This window comes from Lygodium microphyllum, chromosome 6, assembly GCF_053477565.2.
Source record: "Lygodium microphyllum isolate KBCC chromosome 6, Lygodium_microphyllum_v1.1.10, whole genome shotgun sequence".
Classification (NCBI taxonomy): Eukaryota; Viridiplantae; Streptophyta; class Polypodiopsida; order Schizaeales; family Lygodiaceae; genus Lygodium; species Lygodium microphyllum.
The window spans coordinates 95226008-95233000 of NC_141140.1; positions in this window are offsets into that span (position 1 = coordinate 95226008).

A 6993-nucleotide genomic window follows, 5' to 3' on the forward strand; every position below is an offset into this window, starting at 1 on the left:
TCATTTTAAGATACAAGACCTATACTACAAAAACACACTTGCCTGAGAAGTGGAAATCTCTACATTTCTCCAACAATGTCCTCCACATCAAGGTGCATTTCACTCTATCTCTTCCACTCATGCTCTTAATATATGTAGTGTGATGTTGTGATAACATATTGGTGATGTGTGCTTGTTTAGTCAATGGCAATGGATTCTAGAGAGCGATGATGAGATTGGTGATGATGATACTGATGAGGAAACATTGGTTGGAACATCGAGCAAGGATGATGAGATACATGATACTTATGTTGAAGAGAATGATACAACACCATAAGAAAGTGGTAGCTTTGGGCCGAATCCACTAAATTTTATCTCACCAAAGTACATCTCGTTTGACCGAAAGAGCCACATGTTGATGGTGAGTGACCTGAATGAGGAGAGAGCTATCACACTAGATGTGCTTCAGCAACTCAGGGAGTTGCTAGACTTGAAGAGATGGAAAAGGATCAAAGAATCTCTTTGCACTGTCACATATGATGTGGATCAAGTTGTGCTCACCCTGAGATCGAAACCCTCACTCCACATTGCATGCTTGGAGGATTGGGAGAGCATATCCATTGCAAATCATATAAACAAGGTTACAGGTGCTCATGAAGGTGTCAGTGCGACAATTGAGTCTATCAAATCAAGGTGGTGCACTGACGTGCGGAGCCATGGCATTCCTTTCCCATATGTCAAGGAGCTTATCAATTTGTGTGCTTGCAAGGCTATCACAAAGTCCCATCGATTTGATGGAGTTTCCTTGTATCCGTTTCATGCGGTGGAAAGGAAAGCTCCTATCATTGAGCTTGTGTCAGATAGATCGCTTGTAGAGCTCAAGCTGTAGGAAATCATGGCTAAGCATAAGGTTAGGTTGCGCAAGCTTCGGTCAACCAAAAAGCATGGTCCATCCAAGGTGATTGGGGAGTTTGTATGCCATTGTGGTGATAGTGCCACTCGCAAGGGCTCCCAAGTTCGTAGGCTGAGAACATCGAAGAAGTGTGGTTGCCCATTCAAGGTCCAAGTGGAGTATAAATATGGCACCCAAGAAGTCACTATAAGGGTTGATGCCTTGCACGAGGGGCATATTCCTAGTTCTCGTGCAAATTTGTATCACTTACCAGTGCATCCTCGCATCATTGATTGCTGCAAGGAGGGCTTGTTTGATGTTGGGAAGTCTCGTCATGTTGCCAAGATGAGTCTTTCAAACGAACAATTTCACTTGCAAAATGCCTCTCCACAAGATCGGGCCACCTTCAGGTTCTTCATGATCCCAAAAGAAGTGCAAAGTTTTTCATACCAATTGCACCTCGAAGGTATGTTGGGTTTATTGAAACTTCGGTTCTATTCCAATCAATTACTGTCAGCACCAATTGGATATGGGGTATTGTAGGCAAACTTTCCAAGGACGATTAGACGGCCATGTACATCAAAGCGGTTCGTCTATGGGACTTGAAAAAGGTATTGCACGTATCCCTTTTCACGTTCATATATTACAACAATCATTGTGCCTGTGTGATGAAGCAACTTTGGATCATGTAGGTGTTGTAATGTCAGCCTTACAATCCCCATGCAAAAGAGGATAAGGATAAACCATTCAAACTAGTTACCCAAGATGAATGGATGCTAGAGATGAGAAAGAGGTTCTCAAGGAACAATGCATGGGTGATTGATAGCACCTTTAAGACCAATGTGTTTGATCTACCGCTTTATGCCACTGTTCAACTAAACCAACATGGAATGGGTGTTCCCATTTGGTTCATGTTATGCATAAGTGACAACGGTTCCAACCAGGAGATCGTGGCATTGCAAATTACAATGCAGGTAGTTCTCTCCAGGAGGGTGATCGTCCGGCTGCTCTTGTCATTGACAAGTCCCAGCAAGAGCTAGAGGCCCTCTCTAGAACTGTTTTGGATGATCCTTTTTGTTGGCGTATGAGCAACCTTGATGGTAGGATATGTCAGGTTGCCTGCCACATAATACTTTCTTGGTTTCACACAAAGAAGGCATGGGTTGAGAATCTCCTCCCCTAGGTATGAATTAGCTTCATTTGATGTAGTTTGATTAGCTTGGGGTTTATATTTAAGAGTCTATACATTGAGGTTCATACATGCGTGGCCATTGAATGAAGGTTCCTATAGACAAGCGTGACCATGTTTACACATCACTATGCAATCTAATGAACTGCCCAACGGAGGAACGTTTTGAGGAACTATTTGAGCATTTGGTGTGTTGTTATTCCTCTCTCCCAAAAGTGGTGCGATATGTGACCAATGGATGGTGTGAGCATGCTTGCATTTGGCAAAGAAGGTGGCCCAAGTTTGTCGGATGTTTCCTCATGGCAATGTAGACACCACTAATCTTATTGAGAGGTTATGGCAATTCATAAAGTACATGCTCCTTGATGCGCAGATCAATAGGTCTGCCTTGGATCTAATACACACCTTGGCAGGTAGCTCACGAGTTCTAGGATGGGTGGAACCACGATCGAGTTTTTCTGACAAAAGCAAGAGATAGGTAGCATATTCAACCTACAATAGAGCTTATTTCATGACTGTGTGATTGAGTGACTTTAAACATGATTACTTATGACAGCTAACTCCGCGCACTTTGCCGTCTATGGATCTAGCAAGAGTTGCAATGCTAGGCTAGATGTAGGGGAGAGGATACTCCAATGGTATTTCAAGATGGCCAGTACAACACAATAAGAGAAATGGTACCATGTGAGTATGCAGTCAAATTACTGTGATTGTGCTGATTGGGTCACTGACTGCAAACACTTATACGGCTTAAGATTGATCTTGGAGAGGCACTTTCCACACCTTCACCAAGTTTTACCCATCATCGATAACTTGCGGGCAATTGATAACGCACCAGTTGGCATACCTTGAAGAGCACCCTGCCACGGCACCATGAGAACCACGAACCGGCCAAGAGAGGCTACAAATACATTGCTGGCCACAAAAACCTGCAGGAAAACTCTCCTTCTCACCAAGAATCCATGCTCTCCAAACACACAAGAGAGAGGCACACAAGAAATTGGACAATTCTTCCATCCTCACCCTCTTCCTCTTCCTCACTCTCCATGAGATCTTGCAAAGAAAGCACAAGAGAAAGAAAGCAAGAACAACAAGGCAAGTGTTGTGCCAAAATGGGAGAGGAGGAAACGAAGCGTGAGAGGAGAAGATAAAGGAAGAGAGAGGGTGTAACCACCTCAACCTCCCACCTCCCCAAATCACCCGACAAACCTCTTCCTTTTCTTTTCTTGATATATAAAATTGAATTGCATACATCTTGGCTAAGGTCTAAAGACCCTTCAATTTTTGGAATGAGACAAAAGGTGTTTGACCTTCCCTTTTCCTTTCAACATTTTTTAATGTGAGTCTTTTGGACTACACATTTTACATTGCTTCATATTTGATTTTTTTACAAGAGAGTACAAAAGCAAAGTGTCAGTTTGCAAAGGATGTTTCCATGTTGAGCACATTTTGGTGTCTATTTTTGCACTGATTTGGGCATCATCATACCTACATTGGAAGACCCTGATTTAGAGGAGCTTTCTTCACAGTAGGAGGTGCATGAGGAGGATCTCGTGTCCTCTGTAGAGGACCTAATGGAGGCTTCTCAAGAGGATTGAGGACGAGGTTCCTTCATACGACTCGTCTCACAGAAAGAGGCTTGCTTGCGGCAACTACAGAGTGTCAAGAGCTCTCTTGATCACATGTTTGCCTCTATGGAGATTGGTTTGCCAACAAAGGGTGGGGTCCATCAAATCCAAGTGAATGTGACTCAGACATGCCTAGGCCATGGCAAGAGATCTCACCGTTGCCCGAATGAGGAGTTGGGTTCTTCCATGCAACCCATGCGTCCTCTTGTCACATGTGTGCTAAAGCGCAAGCATCAGAGAGGAAGGGGCCGAGTGAGGTTCAGCACTAAACCTTGCATATATTGTAGTCACTGATGCATGAAAACATTCTTGGTCGACCCTACGGTTATTTTTTCATGCCATACATGCCATGCTTTGCTCCCTCTCACCTTATGGCATGCTCCATGTGATGCGGCATCGATCTTGGTAGGTAGATTGGTGCGAGTCTATGATGAGGCATGTAGTGGCACTCTCACTATTTCACATTATTTCTATACGGAGCCTTATGAGGAGCGACATTTCTCCCTCATGTCTCGCAATGGGCAGGTGATCACTCCCGTGCTGACATCTAGATGTTTGATGTTGCTATTGTATACTTGAGCATTGCTTGTTTGGATTCCACCAAATTTTCTTCTATATATGCATTGCACTCCAAATGAAGCATATTTATGGTTTATAGTTGTTATTTCATTAGCTAGAAACTAGTGGACCTATTTTTGGTATATGAAAAAATCAACATGTTTGTGCATAACCAAGATGAGGCTTACGTAATAAAGGAAGCAACCAATGATCGAAATTTATGCTACAATAAGAGTGTATCGTAATTTCATATTCCATTAGGTCATACATGAAACGTGCTTCACAACAATCAACTTGCCTTTAAATGAATAGTGTGATCCAATTCCATAAGTAGGACACAATAAAAGTATATTTCAAATTCATTTAAAAATATACTTTAGGGGAACGTGCTTCACATACAATTAACTTGCATTTCAATGAATAGTGTGATCCAATTCCATAAGCAAAACACAATAAAAGTATATTTCAAATTCATATTTCATCAAGTCATACATGAAACACTAATTAAAATCAATTGCTCCTAGGTGAAGGAATTAAAATCAATTCCTAGTGTCCAACAATATCTATATCTATGCATAAAATTAGTCATGAACAATAGCCATTGTTACATTGGAATGGGAGAATCATCAATAACATTCAACTTGGACATGTCACTAAATGTTTTGGACTTGGATACACTATATTTCATGATCACCTCTCTCATACCCAAAACTTACACTCCAAAGATTATATCTATATCTATGTATAAAATTAGTCATGAACAATAGCCATCTATCATTCATGTATCTCCCAAGTCTATACCTATGTATTTTGAGGCTTATGTAATTAAGGAAGCAACCAATGATCAAAATTTATGCTACAATAAGAGTGTATCATAATTTCATATTCCATTAGGTCATACATGAAAGTATATTTCAAATTCCACAATAAGAGTGATCCAATTCCATAAGCAGGATGCAATAAAGGCATATTTCAAATTTAGATAAGTGAATGATCAACCCTAAAACCCCAACAAAACCAAAGACGAGGCACAAAAGAAGAGAGGAATCAAAGCTAAATCCCAATAAGCCACTATCATAAACAAGAATCATAATCCATGACACATTGATGTTTGGCTACTTTACCATCCTTAGAATGCATACTTTCAATTCTGTGTTTACTTCTAGGTCCTGGGCACATAAATTTTCAAGTAAGGTAAAAGCTACACAACTTATAGTCATATTGTGTCCTATTCAAACAAATATTGCTTACATACATTCTATAGCTTTCCTGCCTCTTTCTACAAAGTACTTTTCTTGTTGAAATGCTACATTCTTTAAGTTGTTTATCCTATAGCAACAACTCATAAACATTGCAAAATCACACCCAAAGAGTTTTGAATTTGCAAAAAAGTAAAACATAGTAACTTTGTACTTTGAACCATAACATAATAACTTTGATTCTTTGAATGAAAACATACATGATCGATGTAGATAACTTGATTGGTTGAAATAGATTTCATTGAAGGCCTCAAAACATAGGTGAATCATAAATGAACTTGATGTAGTAAATCAAATAAATGTTCTTCCAAACAAAAACATAATGCGTCAAGATTGTATAGTTGATGCATTGCACCAGGTCATGATGTTAGGTGAATGACTCTTTATGTTTTACACAATCTAGGTTCAAAGAGTTTATGAAAGTAATATTTAAAAGGGAAACTTGATCCATATCATCAAGTTGGTTATAAATCCTTATGAGAATTTGGACTTCTTAGTACAAGTCATTGATATTACAAGAAATTTGTTATGTTTTATTGTGATCTTGATGTAATGTATCATGTTGGAACAACCCAATTTACCATTTTCCAAGGAAATTTCATGTGGGTGCAAATGTTGTTAAGTAAATTTTTAGATAGTAAATCAAAAAATGTATCATGATAATATGAAAGTTTACCATTTTTATGGAGGGAAGAGGTAAACCTAGCATTTCAACCAAGGCCTAAATTGGTCATGCTCCTCAAAATAGCCACTTGTTTTCATACACCGCATATACATCACACACACACTACATAAGTGGCAATTTAGATACATTTTACAAATCACATTATTTGGACACTACTCTACTTTTCACTTTCCACTTTCCCTCTTAATTTTCTAAATACATACATAATACATGGTCACTACTACTCTATAAGGAAATTCCATGTTAGTCTAATGACAGGGAAATTCCATGCTAGTCCAATGTTCTTGTACACCTGATTTCTACTTTCTCTCTTACTTTTCTAAATACAGACATGATCAATGATAATGGAAAGTATGAAGAGAGATTTGTGTCAAGGAGAGAGAGAGAGAGAGAGAGAGAGAGAGAGAGAGAGAGAGAGAGAGAGAGAGAGAGAGAGAGAGAGAGAGAGAGAGAGAGAGAGAGAGAGAGAGAGAGAGAGAGAGAGAGAGAGAGAGAGAGAGAGAGAGAGAGAGAGAGGGTGGGTTGTCCTTGACTCCAGAGAGAGCAAAGTGCCATACCCTTAAGGGAATCCTCTTGAGAGAGATAGAGGAGTTAGGACACAAAACCAAAGAGAGAGAGAGAGAGAGAGAGAGAGAGAGAGAGAGAGAGAGAGAGAGAGAGAGAGAGAGAGAGAGAGAGAGAGAGAGAGAGAGAGAGAGAGAGAGAGAGAGAGAGAGAGAGAGAGGTGGGTTGTCCTTGACTCCAGAGAGAGCAAAGTGCCATACCCTTAAGGGAATCCTCTTGAGAGAGATAGAGGAGTTAGG